Source organism: Lupinus angustifolius, unplaced genomic scaffold (genome assembly GCF_001865875.1).
Source record: "Lupinus angustifolius cultivar Tanjil unplaced genomic scaffold, LupAngTanjil_v1.0 Scaffold_371, whole genome shotgun sequence".
In the NCBI taxonomy this organism is placed as follows: domain Eukaryota; kingdom Viridiplantae; phylum Streptophyta; class Magnoliopsida; order Fabales; family Fabaceae; genus Lupinus; species Lupinus angustifolius.
The window spans coordinates 284,517-295,469 of NW_017727768.1; positions in this window are offsets into that span (position 1 = coordinate 284,517).

Consider the following 10,953-nt stretch of genomic DNA (forward strand, 5'->3'; position numbering starts at 1 on the left):
CTATCATACCAAGCTCTGGGAGCTTGTTTCAGGCCATAAAGGGTCTTTTTGAGCTTTTATACATGGTTCGGATATTTAAAATTTTCAAAGTCGGGAGGTTGATCTACATATACCTCCTCTTGAATGTAGCCATTCAAGAAGGTGCTCTTGACATCCATTTGAAAGAGCTTGAAGTTCATAATTGATGCAAAGGATAAAAGCATCCTTGTGGCCTCTAATCTAGCTACAGGAGCGTAGGTCTCATCATAATTGATGACCTCTTCCTCGTTGTAGCCTTTGGCCACTAAGCGAGCATTATTTCTGATTATCAAGCCAGATTCATCCAATTTATTACGAAAGACCCATCTAGTACCAATCACTGGATGTTCTTTAGGCTTAGGGACCAAGTCCAATGCATTATTACGCTCGATCTGGTTTAGCTCTTCTTGCATAGCTATACCCCAGTGCACATCCTCAACGGCCTCATCGATGGTCTTAGGCTCGATTTGATATACAAAAGCTACAAAGTTACAAAAGTTATGTAAAGAGCTACGGGTGACCACCCACGTAGTTATATCACCTATCACTTTGCCGAGTGGATGATCCTTCTTGGTCTTCCACACGATTGGCAGGTCCTGATGCTCATCTTTTATAGTTTGCTCTGCTTCTTCTTTGTTGTCCTGGTCCATGTCCTTAGAGTATGCTTCTTCCTAATAGAATCCTTTTTGGGAGGATTCTGAATTGTTTGTTGATCGTTCTTGAATGTAAGTCCCTTTGAGAAACAATTGTGATTTGCACATTGAAACTTGTTAATTTTTTTGGTTGGTTTTGATTTGGGGGGATGTTTTTTGTTGTGGACTGTGAGTGATGTTGGAATTGTCTTTGGTTGTTTAGGGAATGTATTTGGTCGTGGGATTTTTTTGGGTTGGATTAAAGGGAAGTGTGTTTGTATTTGGATAGTGATTTGGTCGTGGGTTTTGGGGTGTGTATGATATGATTTTTGGTTGTTTTGATGGCTAGTTGAGTGTTAGTTAAATGGGAGGTATTGTGTATGGTTATTTGGTCGTGGTCTTAAGATGTTTAGGAAGATAAGAGAACTTGGAGAAGGTTGAAGGGTGGAGGCGCCACAAGCTGAATTGCTTGATCAGCCTAAGGAATTTCGCCACAAGGAAAGGAACCTTGATAAGAAAATGGCATTGGTTCAACCAAGAAACTAGGAGAAATCTCAACTACCAACGAAAATTATCCAACTAAAATCTGAATTGTTTTATTCATAAGGCAATTCGGTTACATATAGGCCAAGCCTTGATTCAACATGAATGAGTGAGTAAATTACATTGATTTGCATTCAACTACCTTATTGATTCAAATAAAAAACGTGTGGAGCACTTGATGAGGATTAATGCTCATGAAATTATTTCCATATGGGGCTATTCTTGACTGGATACTTTCTTTTTGTTCCTTCCTCAAAGAAAACGTGTACCAAGCCCTCTTAATGGGAGAATTCAGTTGCGTTGGGTGTTGTATTTGTCTTGGCCGAATTCCTACATGTGTCAATCTCAATTTAGTAAGTTTTAAAAGCTTACCATTATCTTCATGATTTGGAGAAAATTTGAATTCTGATTACCTTGGCCTAATTCCCACATGTGCTAATCTTGAATAAGGAAAGTTTTTGAATGGATTCCCTTGCATTTACACGCCATCCTCACATAAGGAAAGTTTTGGACCTCTTTGATGGCGTTCCAATCTAAGTTGAATTGATAAGGAAAGTTTTTTAATGGATTCCCTTGCATTTACACGCCATCCTCATATAAGGAAAGGTTTGGACCTCCTTGATGACATTCCAATCTGATTTGTTTGGATTAGAAAACAAATTCTATGGTTTGATGAGCCCTTGGTATTTGCCTTAGAAGATCCCCACGTGCTCTTCCAAAATAGGTAAGACTTCATTGTGTGTGGATGCACGGCTTGGCCAACAAGGAAAGGCTTTCCTTGATTTTCACGTCCTTTTCCAAGAAAGGAAGGTGTTAATGCCTCCTTTAACACATGTCTTGTACCTGGATTACATGATTCCTAATGTCATTTATTACAACTAGAAGGTTGGCCACTTAAAGCCCAAAAAGGCAAATAGTTATTGTATGATAAATAAGGAAAAGGAATTAAATTCTAAACTACATGTGGGCATAATAATCCCCCACTTATTAATTAGAACTTCCACACGCCTCAATTTGACCCTCCTTGGATGTGGCCAACTTGGATTATTTCTATGAAAATAGTGCAATGTATGGGCTTGATCTCCTTGCTGGGTTTTGTTGATTTAGTCACTTCCTCCACTAATAGCTCTTCCTCATTGATGGGCCTTGGTGGATTCATATCACTTCTTTGTTGTTGTATCCATAAGTGACAAACCCTTTTTCTTGCAAGGATAGATCTAGGAATTTTGATCTATCAGCCGTCATATGTCTCGAGCATCCACTTTCAAGATACCAATGTTGTCCATGTACTCGAAGACATACGTGCAAAACATATATCACTTGCCTTTTTCAGGTACCCAAGTTATGTTGGGTCCTTTTCTGTTAGTAACTAGGGAATTATCTCCCTTTTTCATCCATACATACACGCCACTAGGTATACCATATTTTCTAATATAACGGGAGTAGGAAGTGTGACCATGAGTGCCACAATAAAAGCATGTAGGAACTTTTTTATTAAAAAATTTCTTATTTGGCCGATTAATATGTCTCATATATGGTCTTCTCCTATGCGAAAGGGTAATATATCATAGCCCGGTATGGTCACCAACATTCCTGGTTTTACTAAGCATAGTGTCTAACATGTTTTGGCTCTCTGTGAGTTTTGCGAGTTTTTCATTTTTCAAATCGTCGCAAGAATCACAGACAGTTAGTTGACATAAATTATTATTAGAGAAATTGCATGCATTACAAGAATAGAGCAAATCTAATGTTTCATTTTCCAATTATAGTTCATCTAATTCTTTTTGTAATGAAACTAATTTTTGTTCATTTAGCAGGATTACACCTAGAAGCGCTATTTGCACCAAAGCCCTATTCTGGAAACTTGCCCAGTTAATCGATTAAAGCTATGACTTAATCGATTAAGTTGCACAAAATTAGTAGTAGTTGACTGGCTCAATTACACAGCCAATTACAGATTATACATAAATGATATAGCAGATATATTTGAACACAAATGATCTTTATTTGGCAGTAATGCTATATTCAAAGTATTAGCTACAATAGGCAATTACAAGATACTGAAAACAGTAAAGAGATAAGGGAAAGTAACAGCCTGCAACAAGGTTTTTATACTGGTTCGTTTTGCGGTCACTGCATAACTACATCTAGTCCTCCCCTCTGATCCGGGAGATTTTTCTTCACTAAAATTGAAACCAATGTGTCTTACAAACACACTTCCCATTACAAGACCTTGAACGCTCCCTTCTTGAGTTCCCAGAACCTCTACCTTGGTTTGACCTTACCCAATCACCTAGGAAAACCTTTCCTATGATCCTTTCCTACCGCGATCTGGCCCAACAAAGAGTATGTTCTAAACTCAAGACCTCCTAGTCTTGGTGAAGACTCTCTGATCTCGTTGGTGGTACAACACCGAGAGATGATTTCCCTCGTTACAAAAATACACAAAATAACTCAAATATTACAATTATGAACAAGCTATAAACCCTATACAAATCTCACAATTACTATGAATATGTTTAAGATGAAAATCATGAAGAACGTGTAATTTCTACCCTTAATGAATCTCTAAAGAGTAGTGAAAGAATCATGCAAGAGCAAGATAGGATGAAGAACACATTTGATAATATGCAATGGATGACATGTTAATCCCTAAGCATAATACTATCTCATTCTAATCTCACATGCAATTCCCTCTGCCTATATGACATACATGAACATGAAAATACTCAACTTAGCAATTCTAATATGAATGTATAAAATCGTATAGGAAATCTGTTAAAGAAACATTTAATATAGAAAAGTTGTTTTTCACCCAGTTAATCGATTATGTTGGCTGTTAATCAATTAACAAACTGTTAGAGAGTAACTGAAATCTATTTTTCAGTTTTCTGTTGAAACTGTTAAAAACTGTTTTCATGTTAATCGGTTAAAGCTTCTCTTAATTGATTAACTGACATATTTTCAGTTATGATGTTAATTGGTAAACTATATGTTATGCTTATCAACTATACATATTTTACCTTGATGTTATGCCTAAAATGTACAAATAACATGTATGATTAATGCATGAACATATAATAAGTTAGATGGTATGTCACATGTAAATGATATGATAGTTTTTAGTCTTTGTGAGATTTTCATCTAGGTTTACCTAACATAGACTCAATAACTAAGACACATCTAACACTCTAGTCTAGACATGATGCTCTTGAATCTTTGGCATGTTGATTTGTTGAGTTGTCTTTAAGCTTTCACTAAGTCCTTTGTCTTCATCAAAACATAGGCAAGCATAAGTGCTCTCTTGACACATTGCACTTTCAATGGGGATATGCTTTGGAAGCGGAAAATTATTTGTTAAATAAAGTTCTCACAAAATCTATCTCTACAATGCCATATGAGATATGGAAAGGGTGCAAATCAAACCTTAAGCACTTTAAAGTTTGGAGATGTCTCGCCTACGTTAAAAGATTACAAACGAATAAACTTGAAGCAAGGTCTGACAAGTGTAGATTCATTGGGTATCCTTAGGAAACAATGGGATATTATTTCTACCACCCTTTTGATAATAAAGTGCTTGTGGAAAGAGGAGGAACTTTTTTAGAAAGAGAATTTTTTGCAGAAAGAATTCAAGGTAAAAAAAATAGTGCTTGATGAAGATCAATAAACCAATGAAACATCTATTACTCAAAAACATGATATTGAACTTGAGAAATATTGCTTAGATGTTTTAAGTTCAACACAAAGGTTACCATCTTCAACTGATGAGGTTTCGTACTCGGTTGTAGTTCAGGAACAGGTTACTAAACCAGTTTAAGAACAAATGGAATAACCAATGAATCCAGAACAAGGGAATTTGGATGCAAGAGTGCATCTAAGAAGTTCTATGAGATCACATCATGCACCAGATAGATTAAACTTGATTGTGCTAGATGCAATAGCAAATGAGGATTATCATATTGATGATGACCCCATATGTAAGGGAGAGGCCATGTAAAGCTTGGACCATGAGATGTGGGAATAAGTCATGGAATATGAAATAGAATCCTTGAAGACCAACAAGTATGGACTTTAGTTGAGGCTTTAAAGGACATACAACCAATTGGCTGTAAATGGGTTTACAAGATAAACATTGGAGTATATCGAAAGTTGAGACTTATAAAGCTCGCCTTGTTGCCAATGGATACAGTCAAATGGAAGGAATAGATTATGACGAGATTTATTGATTATGTTGGGTACCAGCAAGGTAAAACACACCTAGAGGAGGGGGTTAACAGAAAGCTGCTACAGTTAATCGAATATTATCAGTGTTAATCGATTATGCATAGTTTGATTAATCTTTTATGTTCAGCTTTAATCGATTATGTTGAATCTTGATATCCTTGAAAAACAATTTTCTCACAATGCAAACAGTGATGATTACCAATCTTTACTGCCCTAAATTGATTCTTGATTATACATAGATTATTAACATTTAGTACAAATCACATAATTTAATCAACACAAAAATCAATAAAGACGAAATTGTAAAAGAGATAGGAAAAGAGAAAGTGCTCAAGGATCTTTATCCTAGTTCGTTTGCGAGTCCACTTGCAAACTACATTCAGGCCTCCCCTTCTGATCTTGGGAGATTTTTCTTCAATATTAGAAACAAATGTTTGATTACAAGCACTCTTCCAATACACCTAGCAAGAACTCCTTTCTTGAACCAGTTGAGTCTACACGCTCGGTCTGACCATACTCCTCACCTACTAGGATACCACACCGTTCGTGATTCTAGCCTCAGTCGTGGTTTTGCTCGATCCAAGACTTCCTACTTCGTGAAGACACACAATTCTCTAATATGATGATACTAACACATCACGAGAATTAATTCTTGTATTTTGAAATTATAGCCGAGTTATTTGCACACTTAATGCACGGATAAAAACTATAATATCGGCTCTACAACCCTCTACAAAATTCTCACAAAAAGCCTAAAACTAAATGTGAAGTTTATGCAGGGTTTTTCAAATGAACGAAAATGATAGCAAAATGGAAAACTATTTCTCTTTTTTCTCTTTTGAAAAGTATGCAAGAATTCATTCTAAGATAAGCAAGATGCTTTGAAATTTTAGTTCTGAGAATCTTGAGTTTCCTTTCCCTCGATGTAAATTTTTGAATGTAATGAACTATTTGCACATTAGTTAAAATAACAGCTTTTATATGAAAATGACTTTACCTGATGTTAATCGATTATGTACCTACTTAACGATTAACGTACTTATGAAAAATATTTTTTTAGTTAAGGCTTAATCGATCATCAATCACTTTAATCGATTAATAAGCCATAAATTCTAGGAGGTTAACCACTGTAATTCCTTTTAATCGATTACACCAATCCTTAATCGATTAACGGATTTCAACAAGATGTAGTCGATTATCAATCATGTTAATCGATTAATATATATATATATATGAAAATGGTTTTCCCTAATGCATGGTAAATATTTTATATGATGAAAGAACATGCAACACATGATTTTGAAATAGATCATTCTTTTATGCACATAAACCATTTATGTCTAATGCAAATGCATGATTCTATTTATTAATATATTTAGATGTAATGTCTCAACCTATATGAATTTTATTTTAGACACTTGTGAGACTTCCATCTAAGGTTTACCTAACCTAGACTCAAAACTATACAAACATCTTAGGACTTCTAGAATCATAAAATAATCATAAGTCTACGACGATGACCTTAAGTCTTTGACATGTTTTTTTGTTGTGATGTCCATATCTTCAAGCTTCCATTTAACTTCTTGTCTTCATCAAAGCTAAGTAGGTCAGTCATGATGAAATCATTTGACTATTTGTCATTTCCGATTCAGGTCTATTAGTAAACACTCCATAATGCATTCATCCCAAAAAAATAATATACACTTTAATAAGTTTGCTTTAAAAATCTACTACCCATATAAAATAATATGTGTCACTTCATATAACTTACAGCTTTATGTTTATAGAAAATAACTCACTTTCTTATTGACTATAATTATATATCTAATGAATAGTCCTTATTCCAGGTCAATAAATTTTGTGGCTAACAGTTTCTCAATTTTTTTTACTAAACATTCATTTCAATCCTTCAAAGTTTTCATATGTATTAATTTTATTCCCAAAAATATTTAATTAGTTTCTTCTTCCATTAGGGTCTGTTAACAGCAATAGAAGTCCACACATATAATGCACATGCGGCCTTTTTCATAATTTTCATGCTATAAATTTGAAATTTGCGAAGTTATTGACTTTGTTTCGCTCAGAAAAAAAAAAGAATTTCATATTCCTTTCTTATCCACCAGCTCCTAAAAACATCCCTCAAAATTACCGTAAATACCATATTAATTCTCAGTTGATTCGCTTACCAAAAAACACACATTTCCTTCTCCAGCTGCAATCCATGTGCTCACTGTACCAAGATCGACCAGATCCATCCCATATGTTTGTTTCATATGGGCATCGTCTCATTCATGTCTTAATTTATGTTCCAAGTCAATTACATAACATCATTCAATTATAAAAGATAAAAAATAGAAATTAATTTTTTATATTATTTTATGAAGTTTATTTGATTAAGGACATAAAGACAAGAAAATTTTGGGACAGAGGAATCCTTGTCCTTTTTTGCCATAGCTATCCCACGACCATTGATCTTTGAAAGTTTAGAATCTATTAAGATAAGGTTTCTGTTTAGTAATGACCCAAAAACATTATTAGTTATCAGACATACCTCATCGGTAATCAGTTTAAGAAATAATATTCTTGGTTTCCTCATTTTTTTTTTAAAACAAAAAAGCATTACCATCAGCCTAACTGAAGAACTTAAACTCCTTAATTTTATACCAATTTCAGCTTCCAAGTCTTTCTTTGTAACAATTGGGCCAACACAACCCAACCAAAGATATTTACATGGCTTTACATGAAAAAAGGAAATTTTAGTAATTTAAAAATACAATAGAAGAATACAAACTATACTCATATGATAACTTATTTCATTCGGCTAGTAAAGTATGACAAGTATACTATTTTGTTTAGTTTTAAAAATATTTTTTATAAAAAATGTTTAAATATGACACTATGTTATGATTTTAGTGGCTGAATAAGATAATTTATCTCTTTTTACCCGGACATACTTTATTCTAATACAAATTTGACAGATACATGCAGGTATTTCTAGAACATAAACAAGCAAATCTTAAAATCAAAACATTTTGCTAATGTTAAAAGCTAATTGTTAGAACTGGTATTATTTCAGAATTTGTAAGTAGATAAACAGTATAGAAATTCCCAACAAGGAATCGGATTGATTCTAGGTTGGCAATGTCTTATTGAATGCAGAAAGTATTACAAGAAATACAGAAAAGTACTACACTGATTTCTGTCCCAAACCAGTTGAAACCAAAACTAAACTCCCCATGAGTCAGTTATTCCTATTCTTATTATTTTCCCCCTTCACAAGAGGTGTGTAAACCTCTATTTATTCATTCTAAACTACTGTCCTAATAACTCCTAATTTGTTATTTTTCTTTCTCCTAGAATACACATGCTTAATAATAGGCTTAGGCACATTAAGGAGTGTATTCCTATCAATACTCCCCCCTAAGAGAACTACCTTGTCCTCAAGGGGAAAAGTGGGAAAACTCTCTTGTATCTTGGCTGCCAATTCCCATGAGTTTTCACAAGATGGTAGAGAATCTCATTGAACCAAAAACTCAATAACACCCAGCTGATTTTCTCTCCACTGCAACACCTCCAGCGGTTGGACTTGCAACTCTAATTGCTCCGTCAATAAAGGTGGTAGAGGCTGAGGCTGTTGATTTGGCTTCAAAGCCTTCTTCAATAATGACACATGGAACACCGGATGAATTTTGGAGTGAGACGGTAGAACTAATTTGTAAGCCACCAAACCCACTCGACTGTCTATTTGATAGGGACCATAAAATCTGGGTGAAAGCTTTGCACAAGACCTGGAAGCCAAAGATTTGAGTTTGTACGGTTGAATCTTCAAGTAAACCCAATCCCCCTCCTCAAACTGGACCTCCCTTCGATGTTTATTAGCTTGCACTGTCATCCGATTCTGAGCCTTCATAAGGTTCTGGTGCAATTCGGTCAGTATAGCATCTCTTTGAATCAAAAGCTGATTCACTTCCTCAATCTTAGAAGTGTACGAGCATCCTTTTATCAATGTAGGGGGGTCTCGACCATAAAGAGCTTTGAATGAGCTCATGCCATTAGAGGCATTATAATTGGTATTAAACCAATATTCTGCCCAAGATAACCACTGCAACCATCGTTTTGGTTTAGGACCCACAAAACATCTAAGATAAGTTTCTAGGCATCTATTGACGACCTCAATTTGCCCATTCGTCTGAGGATGATAGGCGGTGCTATACTTCAAATGGGTACCTGCCAGATGAAATAATTCCTTCCAGAAAAAGCTCAAAAAGATTGGATCTCTATCTGAAATAATAGTTGAAGGAAACCCATGTAATTTAACTACTCCTGCAACAAACACAGCCGCTACTTCCTTTGCAGAAAAAGGATGGCCAAGGGAAAAGAAATGTGCATATTTGGTTAGCCGATCCACAACCACAAATATAGTATCTTTCCCTTGCACTCTTGGAAGACCCCCAATGAAATCCATTGAAATATCAGTCCACACTTGGGTCGGAATAGGAAGAGCTTGGAGCAATCCCCCTGGTGCTAGAGACGAGTACTTGTTCCTTTGACAAATGTCACATTCTTCTACAAATCTTTTGATATCATTCTTCATTCCTTCCCAGTAGAAAAAACTAGCTATTCTTTTGTAGGTCCTGTAAAAACCTGAATGCCCCCCAACGGTGTTGTATGACACTCCATCAATAGAAGCGGAATTCGATTAGAGTTTCTAGACAACACTAATCTGCCCTTATTCAATAGCTTACCATCCTTAAATTCAAAGCCATCATGTGAGTTAGAATCTAATATGAGGTCTTGAATTATTATCTTCCATTTGGCATCATCATGAACTTCCTGGGACCAATCTCCTTTATCAAGAACAACCAAAATGGACATTGTTGAATACATATCCCTCCTGGACAGTGCATCAGCAACTGAATTCTCTTGCCCCGGTTTAAATTGGATCTCAAAATCTAACCCAATCAATTTGACAGCCCACTTAAATTGCTCCTCACTAAACAATTTTTGATCCGTGAGGAATTTCAAACTCCTTTGATCAGTCTTAATGATAAAATGACGTCCCATTAAATAATGTCTCCACTTCTGCACTGCTTGGACTAAAGCCATGAGCTCCCTCTCATAAACTGATTTCTGTTGGGCTCTAGGTGATAGCCCTTGACTCTAGAAAGCCAAAGGTCTACCCTCTTGCATTAGAACCGCCCCTAATCCCTTGCTAGAAGCATCAGTCTCAACCACAAACACCTTGCTGAAATCTGGAACTGCTAGTAGTGGTAAATTGACCATGGCTGTTTTCAAGAGATGAAAAGTTGTCGTCGCCTCCTCAGTCCATTTGAAATTGTCTTTCTTCAACAAATCTGTCAAAGGTTTGGCCAGCTTGCCATAACCTTGAACAAACCGCCTGTAATAGCCAGTTAGGCCTAGAAAACCATGAAGCCCTTTTATTTCTTTAGGTAGGGGCCATGAATGGACTGCATCTACCTTTGATTTATCTGCTGCCACCCCCTGACCTGAAATCACATGACCCAAATATTCCAAA